The sequence below is a fragment of the Salmo trutta genome, chromosome 13 (genome assembly GCF_901001165.1).
Source record: "Salmo trutta chromosome 13, fSalTru1.1, whole genome shotgun sequence".
NCBI lineage: Eukaryota > Metazoa > Chordata > Actinopteri > Salmoniformes > Salmonidae > Salmo > Salmo trutta.
This window is the reverse complement of record NC_042969.1, coordinates 3,467,605-3,481,533: the sequence shown is the minus strand read 5'-3', so window position 1 is coordinate 3,481,533 and position 13,929 is coordinate 3,467,605.

Here is a 13,929-nt window from a genome sequence, read left to right as displayed (position 1 = left end):
TTTCCCTGTCAAGACGAACAGTGACACGGCGTGTTGAGGATATCTCAGAGAATATGGAACAACAGTTGAAAGACAAGGTAAAGGATTTCACCTTTTCTCCTTGGCCCTGGATGAGAGCAGTGATGCACGTGACACGGCGCAGTTGTTGATATTCTTACGAGGCATAACCCCAGACTTTGAAATTACAGAGGAGCTTGCTTCAGTGCAGTCAATGAACAGCACAACCACAGGGAAAGATTTATTGGAGGAGGTTAATAAGTGTGTGGCAATGCTGGGACTGAGTTTTGAGAAGTTATCCAGTGTGACCACTGACGGGTGCCCAAACTTGACAGGAAGAAACGTTGGCCTTTTGAAAAGGATACAAGTTCAAGTAGCTGAGCTGAATCCAGATCAGAAAATAATTTTCCTGCATTGCATTATTCATCAGGAGTTGCTCTGTAAGTGTGTTCTGAAAATGAGCCATGTTGTGGATACAGTCACTAAAGTGGTAAACTTCATAAGAGCAAAATCTTTAAACCACAGGCAGTTTGTCTCACTGTTGGATGAGACAGAGTCGTGTCATGCAGATCTTTCTTACCACACAAACGTCAGATGGCTGAGTTTGGGGAAGGTGCTTAAAAGGGTGAGGGACCTGAAGTCAGAGATTGCTGAGTTTTTGCAAATGAAAGGAAAATATATGGATTTCCCTCAACTGCAAGATAAAGAATGGTTGGCTGATTTTGCCTTCACCGTGGACATCATGGCCCTCATGAATGATCTGAATTCCAAACTACAAGGGAAGGGCCTTTTTGCACATCAGATGTACATCCTTGTCAAAGCCTTCAAGGGAAAATTACTCCTCTTGACCCGCCAAGTAGAAGCCAACAATCTCACCCACCTTCCGACACTACTAGTATGTTCCCTATCAGATGACCAGCGGAAAAAGTATACATCACTGCTGTGTACTTTGAACTGTGAGTTTTCTCGTCGTTTTGAGGATTTCAAAGTGTTGGGAAATGACATGCTGTTGGTTTTCTCTCCTTTCACCTTCAATGTGGATAACGCTCCCACTGACCTGCAACTTGAGCTTATCGATCTTCAGTCTGATGCAGTGATTGGATAAATATTCAAAACAATGTCACTGACGAGGTTCTATGCATCTCTTGATTAACAAAACTTTCCAAAGATTAGGAGTCATGCTCAGAGGATGTTTGTATTGTTTGTGCCAACCTAAACTCAGCAAAAAAAGAAACGCCCTCTCACTGTCAACTGCATTTATTTTCAGCAAACTTAACATGTGTAAATGTTTGTATGAACATAACAAGATTCAACAACTGAGACATAAACTGAACACGTTCCACAGACATGTGACTAACAGAAATTGAATAATGTGTCCCTGAACAAAGGGGGGGTCAAAATCAAAAGTAACAGTCAGTGTCTGGTGTGGCCACCAGCTGCATAAGTAATGCAGTGCATCTCCTCCTCATGGACTGCACCAGATTTGCCCGTTCTTGCTGTGAGATGTTACCCCACTATTCCACCAAGGCACCTGCAAGTTCCCGAACATTTCTGGCGGGAATGGCCCCATCCCTCACCCTCCGATCCCACAGGTCCCAGACGTACTCAATGGGATTGAGATCCGGGCTTTTCGCTGGCCATGGCAGAACACTGACGTTCCCGGCTTGCAGGAAATCACGCACAGAACGAGCAGTACGGCTGGTGGCATTGTTATGCTTGAGGATCATGTCATGCAGGAAGGATACCACATGAGGGAGGAGGGTGTCTTCCCTGTAAAGCACAGCGTTGAGATTGCCTGCAATGACAACAAGCTCAGTCCGATGATGTTGTGACACACTGCCCCAGACCATTTTATTTATTTATTTCACCTTAATTTAACCAGGTAGGCAAGTTGAGACAAGTTCTCATTTACAATTGCGACTTGGCCAAGACAAAGCAAAGCAGTTCGACACATACAACAACATAGTGACACATGGAGTAAAACAAACATACAGTCAATAATACAGTAGAAAAATAAGTCTATATACAATGTGAGCAAATGAGGTGAGATAAGGGAGGTAAAGGCAAAAAAGGCCATGGTGGCAAAGTAAATACAATATAGCAAGTAAAACACTGGAATGGTAGATTTGCAGTGGAAGAAAGTGCAAAGTAGAAATAGAAATAATGGGGTGCAAAGGAGCAAAAATAAATAAATAAATACAGTAGGGGAAGAGGTAGTTGTTTGGGCTAAATTATAGATGGGCTATGTACAGGTGCAGTAATCTGTGAGCTGCTCTGACAGCTGGTGCTTAAAGTTAGTGAGGGAGATAAGTGTTTCCAGTTTCAGAGATTCTGTAGTTCGTTCCAGTCATTGGCAGCAGAGAACTGGAAGGAGAGACGGCCAAAGGAGGAATTGGCTTTGGGGGTGACCAGAGAGATATACCTGCTGGAGTGCGTGCTAAAGGTGGGTGCTGCTATGGTGACCAGTGAGCTAAGATAAGGGGGGACTTTACCTAACAGGGTCTTGTAGCTGACCTGGAGCCAGTGGGTTTGGCGACAAGTATGAAGCGAGGGCCAGCCAACGAGAGCGTACAGGTCGCAGTGGTGGGTAGTATATGGGGCTTTGGTGACAAAACAGATGGCACTGTGATAGACTGCATCCAGTTTATTGAGTAGGGTATTGGAGGTTATTTTGTAAATGACATCGCCGAAGTCGAGGATCGGTAGGATGGTCAGTTTTACGAGGGTATGTTTGGCAGCATGAGTGAAGGATGCTTTGTTGCGAAATAGGAAGCCGATTCTAGATTTAACTTTGGATTGGAGATGTTTGATGTGAGTCTGGAAGGCGAGCTTACAGTCTAACCAGACACCTAGGTATTTGTAGTTGTCCACATATTCTAAGTCACAACCATCCAGAGTAGTGATGCTGGACGGGCGGGCATGTGTAGGCAGCGATCGGTTGAAGAGCATGCATTTAGTTTTACTTGCATTTAAGAGCAGTTGGAGGCCACGGAATGTCAGGGATTTCTTCGTCGTTTGACGATATAGCGAAATCATCGTCGGAAAAAGATGACCAATATGCAGCAGAGTTGTGATAGTTCATTTTGAACATTTAATAAACTCAAAAACGAACATACAAAAATAACAAAACGAACTCACGATTTACAGACAGTCCTGTTAGGCTCACTCACGCTAAACAAGAAACAATCTCCCACAATTACACAGACAAACACACCCAACTAATATAGGACTTCCAATCAAAGGCAACACCACACAGCTGCCTTCAATTGGAAGTCCACCCCAATTAACCAAACATAGACATACAACTAACTAGATCAACATAGAAATACGTAAACAAGGAACAGTGCCCAAAAACCCCGGAATACTTAAATCAAATGCCCTTTTTAGAAAAACACCACCCCTAACCACATAAAACAAATACCCTCTGCCACGTCCTGACCAAACTACAATACCAATTAACCATTATACTGGCCAGGATGTGACAGTACCCCCCCCTTAAAGGTGCTAACCCCGGAAGCACTTTAAGAAAAACAACAACCCCAAACAACAACAACAACAAAAAAATCCCCCTACTAAAGGGAGGGAAGGGAGGGTGGCTGCCGTCAACGACGGCACTGTGCTACACCCCCCCTCCCCAACCCACCTATATCTGGAGGTGGCTCCGGTTCTGGCCGTTCCAGGCAGTCGGGCCACTCTGGCAGCTTGGGGCAGTCGGGCCACTCTGGCAGACCCGGAGGACAGTCGGGCCACTCTGGCAGACCCGGAGGGCAGTCGGGCCACTCTGGCAGACCCGGAGGGCAGTCGGGCCACTCTGGCAGCTCGGGGCAGTCGGGCCACTCTGGCAGCTCGGGGCAGTCTGGCCAATCTGGCAGCTCGGGGCAGTCTGGCCACTCTGGCAGCTCGGGGCAGTCTGGCCACTGGCAGCTCCGGGCAGTCTGGCCACTCTGCCAGTTCCGGGTAGTCTGGTCACTCTGGCAGTTCCGGGCAGTCTGGCCACTCTGGCAGTTCCGGGCAGTCTGGCCACTCTGGCGGCTTCTGACTAGCGGGCGGCTCTGGCGGCTCCTGACTAGCGGGCAGCTCTGGTGACGTACGACTGGCGGGCAGCTCTGGTGACGTACGACTGGCGGGCAGCTCTGGTGACTGTTGACTGGCGGGCAGCTCTGGTGACTGTTGACTGGCGGGCAGCTCTGGTGACTGTTGACTGGCGGGCAGCTCTGGTGACTGTTGACTGGCGGGCAGCTCTGGCAACTTTAGACTGGCGAGGCTGGGTTTACGCACTAGATGCCTTGTGCGTGGTGCTGGTACTGGGCGTACCAGACTGGGAACACGCACCTCCAGGCTAGTGCGGGGAGCGGGAACAGGACGAGTCGGACTGGGCTGACGCACTTCCGGGTCCGCACGAGAGACAGGAGCTGGAAACCTAGGGCTATGGAGGTGCACAGGCGGTCTTGATCTTACCTCCTGCACAACCCGTCCTGGCTGGATGGAACTAGTAGCCCTGTACGAGCGGGGTGCTTGTACCGGCGACCAGATGCGCTGCGCAGGCATCCTCCTACCAGGCTGGATGCCCGCTCTAGCCCGGCACCTGCGAGGGGCTGGAATAACGCGCACCGGACTGTGCGTGCGTATGGGTGAGATAGTGCGCTCCTCAGCGAAACATGGCGCTCTCCACCTCATACGCTCCTCCATATAACCACGGGTAGCTGGCTTCCGGCTCTTCCTAGGCCTAGCCAAACTACCCGTGTGCCCCCCCCAAAAAAATTATTGGGTGTGTCTCTCGTGCTTCAACGGCAGTCTTGATCCTCGGAAACGTTCCCGGTCCTTACCAGCCATACTCCATGGGCCTTCTCCGGCCATAACCTGCTCCCATGTCCATCTCTCCCGTTTGTCCAAATCAAAATTCCTCTGCTTCTTCCTCTGCTGCTTGGTCCTGGTTTGGTGGGAGATTCTGTCAGGGATTTCTTCGTCGTTTGACGATATAGCGAAATCATCGTCGGAAAAAGATGACCAATATGCAGCAGAGTTGTGATAGTTCATTTTGAACATTTAATAAACTCAAAAACGAACATACAAAAATAACAAAACGAACTCACGATTTACAGACAGTCCTGTTAGGCTCACTCACGCTAAACAAGAAACAATCTCCCACAATTACACAGACAAACACACCCAACTAATATAGGACTTCCAATCAAAGGCAACACCACACAGCTGCCTTCAATTGGAAGTCCACCCCAATTAACCAAACATAGACATACAACTAACTAGATCAACATAGAAATACGTAAACAAGGAACAGTGCCCAAAAACCCCGGAATACTTAAATCAAATGCCCTTTTTAGAAAAACACCACCCCTAACCACATAAAACAAATACCCTCTGCCACGTCCTGACCAAACTACAATACCAATTAACCCTTATACTGGCCAGGACGTGACACGGAAGGAGAGTTGTATGGCATTGAATCTCATCTGGAGGTTAGTTAACCTGTTAGGGCTAGGGGGCAGTATTTACACGGCCGGATAAAAAACATACCCTATTTAATCTGGTTACTACTCCTACCCAGTAACTAGAATATGCATATAATTATTGGCTTTGGATAGAAAACACCATAAAGTTTCTAAAACTGTTTGAATGGTGTCTGTGAGTATAACAGAACTCATATGGCAGGCAAAAACCTGAGAAGATTCCTTACAGTAAGTGCCCTCTCTGACAAGATCTTGTTCTTCTTGTCTCTGTTTATTGAAGACTGAGGATCTTTGCTGTAACGTGACACTTCCTACGGCTCCCATAGGCTCTCAGAGCCCGGGAAAAAGCTGAATGATATCGAGGCAGCCCCAGGCTGAAACACATTTGCGCTTTTGGCAAGTGGCCGATAAGAGGATAATGGGCTTAGGCGTGTGCACGAGTCGACCCCGTGCTTTATTTTCTTTTGTCTATTTACCTAAACGCAGATTCCTGGTCAGAATATTATCGCTTTTTTACGAGAAAAATGGCATAAAAATTGATTTTAAACAGCGGTTGACATGCTTCGAAGTACGGTAATGGAATATTTAGAATTTTTTTGTCACGAAATGCGCCGTGCACGTAACCCTTATTTACCCTTTCGGATAGTGTCTTGAACACATGAACAAAACGCCGCTGTTTGGATATAACAATGGATTATTTGGGACCAAACCAACATTTGTTATTGAAGTAGAAGTCCTGGGAGTGCATTCTGACGAAGAACACCAAAGGTTATCAAACTTTTCTAATAGTAAATCGGAGTTTGGTGAAGGCTAAACTTGCTGGGTGTCTAAATAGCTAGCCCTGTGATGCCGGGCTATCTACTAAGAATATTGCAAATGTGCTTTCACCAAAAAGCTATTTTAAAATCGGACATATCGAGTGCATAGAGTTCTGTATCTATAATTCTTAAAATAATTGTTATGCTTTTTGTGAACGTTTCTCGTGAGTAATTTAGTAAATTGTTAATAAATTCGCCGGAAGTTTGCGGGGGGTATGCTAGTTCTGAAAGTCACATGCTAATGTAAAAAGCTGGTTTTTGATATAAATATGAACTTGATTGAACAAAACATGCATGTATTGTATAACATAATGTCCTAGGTGTGTCATCTGATGAAGATCATCAAAGGTTAGCGCTGCATTTAGCTGTCTTCTGGGTTTTTGTGACATTATATGCTAGCTTGAAAAATGGGTGTCTGATTATTTCTGGCTGGGTACTCTGCTGACATAATCTAATGTTTTGCTTTCGTTGTAAAGCCTTTTTGAAATCGGACAGTGTGGTTAGATTAACGAGAGTCTTGTCTTTAAAATGGTGCAAAATAGTCATATGTTTGAGAAATTGAAGTAATAGCATTTCTAAGGTATTTGAATAACGCGCCACAGGATTCCACTGGCTGTTACGTAGGTGGGACGATTTGGTGCCACCTATCCTAGAGAGGTTAACCTCTATGGGCTAGGTGGGACGCTTGGTGTTTCCTCCAACACATTGGTGCAGCTGGCTTCCGGGTTAAGCGAGCGGGTGTTAACCTCTCTGGGCCAGTGGGACGCTTGCATCCCACCTACTCAACAGCCAGTGGAATCCCGTGGCGCAATATTCAAATACCTTAGAAATGCTATTACTTCAATTTCTCAAACATATGACTATTTTACACCATTTTAAAGACAAGACTCTCGTTAATCTAACCACACTGTCCGATTTCAAAAAGGCTTTACAACGAAAGCAAAACATTAGATTATGTCAGCAGAGTACCCAGCCAGAAATAATCAGACACCTATTTTTCAAGCTAGCATATAATGTCACAAAAACCAAAACCACAGCTAAATGCAGCACTAACCTTTGATGATCTTCATCAGATGACGCACCGAGGACATTATGTTACACAATACATGCATGTTTTGTTCAATCAAGTTCATATTTATATCAAAAACCAGCTTTTTACATTAGCATGTGACTAGCATGTGACTAGCATTCCCACCGAACACTTCCGGTGAATATACTAAATTACTTACGATAAACGTTCACAAAAAACATAACAATTATTTTAAGAATTACAGATACAGAACTCCTTTATGCAATCGCTATGTCCGATTTTAAAATAGTTTTTTGGTGAAAGCACATTTTGCAATATTCTGAGTAGATAGCCCGGCATCACAGGCTAGCTATTTTCACACCCACCAAGTGTGTCACTCACCAAACTAAGATTTACTATAAGAAAAATTGGATTACCTTTGCTGTTCTTCGTCAGAATGCACTCCCAGGACTTCTACTTCAATAACAAATGTTGGTTTGGTTCAAAATAATCCATAGTTATATCCAAATAGCGGCGTTTTGTTTGTGTGTTCAAGACACTATCCAAAGGGTAAAGAAGGGTGACGCGCCCGACACGTTTCGTGACAAAAAAAATCAAAATATTCCATTACCATACTTCGAAGCATGTCAACCGCTGTTTAAAATCAATTTTTATTTGATTTTTCTCGTAAAAAAGCGATAATATTCCGACCGGGAGTTGTTGTTTTCGTTCAAAGAGAGAGAAAGTAAACATGGTGTCGGCTCGTGCACGCGCCTCCAGTCTCATTGTCCTCAGATCGACCACTATCCAAATGCGCTAATGTTTTTCAGCCATGGCCTGCAAAGCCACCATTCATTGTTCTGGCGCCTTCTGAGAGCCTATGGGAGCGTTAGAAAATTTCACGTTATGCCAGAGATCCCCTGTTTTGGTTAGAGATGATCAAGAAGGCCATGAAATGGTCAGAGAGAGCGCTTCCTGTTTGGAATCTTCTCAGGTTTTGGCCTGCCAAATGAGTTCTGTTATACTCACAGACACCATTCAAACAGTTTTAGAAACTTTAGGGTGTTTTCTATCAAAATCAAACAATTATATGCATATTCTAGTTACTGGGCAGGAGTAGTAACCAGATTAAATCGGGTACGTTTTTTATCCGGCCGTGCAAATACTGCCCCTATCCCCAACAGGTTTTAACACAGTGTCCAAAGAAGGGCCAGAGGTATACAGAATGGTGTCGTCTGCATAGAGGTGGATCAGAGAATCACCAGCAGCAAGAGCGACATCATTGATATATACAGAGAAAAGAGTCGGCCCCAGGATTTAACCCTGTGGCACCCCCATACAGACTGCCAGAGGTCCGGACAACAGGCCCTCCAATTTGACACAGTGAACTCTGTCTGAGAATTAGTTGGTGAACCAGGCGAGGCAGTCATTTGAGAAACCAAAGCTGTTGAGTCTGCCGATAAGAATGTGGTGATTGACAGAGTCGAAAGCCTTGGCCAGGTCGATGAATACAGCTGCACAGTATTTTCTCTTATCGATGGCGGTTATGATATTGTTTAGGACCTTTAGCGTGGCTGAGGTGCACCCATGACCAGCTCGGAAACCAGATTGCATAGCGGAGAAGGTACGGTGGGATTCGAAATGGCCAGTGATCTGTTTGTTAACTTGGCTTTCGAAGACCTTAGAAAGGCAGGGTAGGATAGATATAGGTCTGTAGCATTTTGGGTCTAGAGTGTCTCCGCCTTTGAAGAGGGGGATGACCGCGGCAGCTTTCCAGTCTTTGGGGATCTCAGACGAGACGAAAGATAGATTGAACAGGCTAGTAATAGGGGTTGCAACAATTTCGGCGGATCATTCTAGAAAGAGAGGGTTCAGATTGTCTAGCCCGGCTGATTTGTAGGGGATCCTCTCACAATGTTGAATGTTTTGGTCTGCGTCAAATCAAATCAAATTGTATTTGGCACATGTGTCGAATACAACAGGTGTAGACCTTATCGTGAAATGCTTACTTGCAAGCCCTTAACCATCAATGCAGATTTAAGAAAATAGAGTTAAGAAAATGTTTACTAAATAAACTAAAGTAAAAAAAAACAATAACGAGGCTATGTACAGGGGGTACCGGTACCGAGTCAATGTATCGGGGGTACGGGTTAGTCAAGGTAATTTGTAGGTGGGAGTAAAGTGACTATGCAAAGATAATAAACAGCGAGTAGCAGTGTCAATGCAAATGATCCGGGTGGCCATTTTATAAATTGTTCAGCAGTCTTATGGCTTGGGGGTAGAAGCTGTTAAGGAGACTTTTGGACCTAGACTTGGCGCTCTGGTACCACTTGCCGTGCAGTAGCAGAGAGAACAGTCTATGACTTGGGTGAAGTACACAAAAATCAGGGTCAAATCTGTACCACTTCTCTTGGCTCATTGATATCTGCCCTAGTTTACCACCAAAAACAACCCAAATGGCTTGTATTCAGATGGACATGCCAGATTTTTCTCTCTCGCTCAAGCTTCACCTCTGCACATTGTACACTGGAAGGATAAAGCAACCATCCAAGTGTAAAAGCTCAGTAAACCTAATAATGAGAACGAGGTCCATTACAGGAGACTTTGGGCGATTGTATTTCCGTGGCTACTGTCTGCGAGTGAAATGACAACCTTGAGACTGGTCACCATGGCCACTGGAGGAGTGTAGTCTCAGCTGGCTTGTCAAGGTATTTTTTAATAGGGACAGTTGATGGATGACTCCATTACAGTACTGGAGCATGCTGTCACCTCCAGCTGCAACGGTGCGCCCCGGCCAGCCCCGCTCCCTGGAGAGGATATCGCCTAATTGTTTGCATTAGAGGAAACAAATACATTTGCAAAACAAAGATACAGAAATATCTTTCCTCAACACAAAAACTTCCTGACGATAAGAGAGGCACTTGTTTACAGAGTGACCGGGAGATGAGACAAGTGTTATTGGCTGTGGTCGCGCAGAGGGACTATTTCCTGTTGGATATGGCTGCCCTGTGTCAGGATCTGTCCCAAGGATACAAATGACCAGACACAGGTACTGACCAGAGACCAGGGTCAGGGCCTCGAACTTTGTTAAAATGGTGGTATAGAAAAATAAATCTGACAGCTGTTCTTTCATTTGCCCCGAATTGCTGAAGCATATCACTGATGGGGTTGGGGGTTGGGGGGGGGGGGGGGGGGGGGGCAGGGTTAGGCAACGCGGGCAGAGGGGGGAATCGGAGGTAGAGCTGCCACAACAAACAAGGTGCGGCTCATATCAAGGTGTTCCCCCCATCATCACGCAGCACGCTATCTGAGTCACATTAGTCATGCCTGACAAGCCTCCTCACCTCCCCATAACACCACTGAAGATGGACGAGTTGAAGAGGGGAGGGGGCCGGTAAAAATGTCAGAGAGAAAAGCTATAGCACCAGCCAGGACGGATGCAGGTGAAGAAAATAATCGACCGGGACTTGGGGAGGCCGGGCAGGAACAATTTTTTCTCTTTGTATGGCTACATGTGTATGTACTAATACATCCCAGGTGTTCACAGGTCTGAGAGGTGTTAAATCTTGAGGGGCCCTGCTCTGTCTGCCCTCGGGGCAGCTCTGACCTGGTCTGGGGTCAGATTCTGAGGTACACCACCACACAGGATCATGTTAGGCTCATTCTGCTACATGGAGGATCAAAGAATACAGACAATTGTTCTACTGGGAGGTGAAGAAGTCTCTGGTTTGGGTGCTGTGGGGCGCACCACTGCACCCATCTGCTGTGTTTTCCATAAGTACATGGAGTAGCCAGGCAAACAGATAAAATAGGCAGCCAGGGAGTTCCGGGCTGGGTGGGACAAGCTCTATTTTGACAACCTCGTACATTCTAATGCCTTGATTCCATCTGAAATACACAGCTAAATTACTGCCAGATTGGGAAATGAGTGGTGGTATTGAGTAGAAAGACATGACTTTACAATTAAAATGATTGAAAAGGTATCACTTCAGTGTGTTAGTTGTTTGGGATTTTGTCTAGGCCTAGGCCTGTATGATCTACTGTAAGTAAGAGAACCTGGTTTAACAGTAAACCTGTCGTCTCTTGAGATCAAAGTCATATTTACAGTTGTACTGCAATATATGAATTGCCACAATGATGTTTGTTCTTCAAATTATGTATTTAATTGGCTCTGCTGCTGTGGACATCAATGTGTCATTTTGTAATTTGGGTGAACTATGCTTTTAATAGTTTGGCCTGTCAATCAATCACTGTGGGTGGGATTGTCAGGGGAGGGGGCAGGTTGTTTGTCACAGAGTTGGTAGGGTTTCAGGCCTGTCAATCAATCACTGTGGATGGGACTTTGAGAGAAGGCTGTAGATTATTAATCTAGTCAGAAAAACTAGGCTAGTCTACTTTTTCAATTTAGTTTATTGTGTCAAAAAACGAAGACAAAAAGGTTGTGCTATGTCAAATAAACATGGAGTCCCTGTTGAGAAACAACATAGAATTGCAGGAAATTGTTTTTGAAATGCAAACATTTTTAGGAGGACCCACAGACCCCCCGCCAGATTGTGCACCCCCACTTTTATACAAAGTCAGGCGCCCATGAATAGAACAGGTATGATTGAAGAATGAAGCAGGTGTTAAACATGGGCTTTGCTACTCCATTGTCAACACTAATCAAATCAGTAGGCCTATATGAATATATTTAGTAATACCATAAAAGTATTATGACATTAGCATTTATAACCTTTTCTTTTATCATTTTGGACAAGAATGAGGCTGTCTATCCAGTATCTATTGTTCCTTCAGTGAGGATTCAACATCTTCATAGAATGTTTTCATAATTTATCTGCAGATAAATCCCCAAAAGCAGTAGTAGCCTACCAGTATGAAAATTAGGGAGCCAAATGAACGGTTCTCTCGCCGATGCGATTCGGTTCTGTTCACCTAAAAGAACTCTTCTAAAAGAACCGTTCGCGAACAACCCATCACTAGGCTACAATGACGAGTCACTTTAGCGGGCTTCGAATCCTAGGAAAATGCGAACAAGATCCTTGTTTTTTTTGGGATTCATGACTAGCAAAGGAATATAGGAGATTCAGTCTGTTCGACACCTTTTATAAACTAGTCAACACTTGCTGTTGGGTCGTCAATCAAAGCACAGTAAATAGCCTGTGCACCCCAACTCCGTGGCTGGCTATAGGCCTATGAAACACTAAAGAAAATAAACGAATGTGCCACAAAACAATAGTAACCTGGATTTCAACTCATCGTTACAACTTACATTACACGGGACGTGTAAATTCACTCACAGGAGATGACGCTCATGCTATTCTTCCTCTGTTAAAAGACATTTGACTGCAGCCAACCAGAGCGCATAAAAATAACACAGGTGGGACAAACAGCAGACTGACAAATCAGCAGTGTCCCTGTCATCGCTCGTCTGTCCTATCAATAGAGCCCGGCATATCTTTCATTTTAGTGGGAGAAGGCTATACAGACTTTTCTGAGAAGCAAATGAAAACGTTTAAATGAAAAGACTAGTGGAAAAATTTGCCGGCTGACAATGAGGCTGTTATCGGCTATTTAGCCGACAGCCAGTGTTTATGGAAAACACTGCATCTGGTAGGATCGTTGATGAGATCGTTGGTACATGAGACACCCGACTCTGCAGTTCTGTTTAATCCTTGGGGGGGGGGGGTCACTCTCTGAATGTGTGTGTGTCTGAGGGGACAGGTTGTGAGGATGTTAAGGGCCGTTCACTCTAGTACAGCTTACAGCAGACCATCAGGGGTCCACTGAAATAGAGTGGACATGTTTCACAGACAAAATTGTGCTATTCCAGTCAGTCAGGTAAAGCAGAGGATAAAAGGTATAAAGATAAGACAAGATTTATGAAAACTAAAAAACAAAGCATGCAGTGCTACTCCGCATAAGTAATTAGTATTATGCATGCTTTGTTGGATGTCATATCCTGCCAAATGATTCCAAACATGTGAAATGTTCATTAGGTTTTGTCTACACTTAATTGATATACAGCATGAAATGTATACAACCTGTAGCTTGCATGTGTAGCCAATTTTCATTGAATGAGTAGAACAGAATGTGACTGGAGGTTGAAAATGTAATTTAAGATCCTGATTAAATCTGCACTAAACCAAAGTATGAGTCAGGAGACTCTCAAATGACTTATCTGCTTTATATTGTGGTTTATAATGATGTACTAATAATTCCTCCCTTCAGGCTTCTTCAGCTTCATAAACATGTGAATTGAGATGGGAGTTCCAATTTCCTTTTTGATAACGACTTTTAGTATTTCGTTTTATTTCCCTTTTAATACGCTTGACAATGCATTGACTTGACATGTCTCGAACACAAATCAAACTGAAATCAATCCTATCCGGCCAGGCACCTAAAATCAAGGTGACTGTGCATACGCTAGAGCTGTAGCGTTCTCCACCCTCTCTCGGAACAATTTAAATGCTGAAACAAATGGAATGTGTCGCAGCATTTCCTTTACATTAAGAATATGTTAGAAGTCGGCGAGAAACAAGGAAAATGCAGCCTCGGGGCGTTAATCGAGGATGGGGATATTTGTCGCAGGCAGAAACATGAGAAACTAAGCCCTACTGAAGTCAGCTGAACCCTCTTG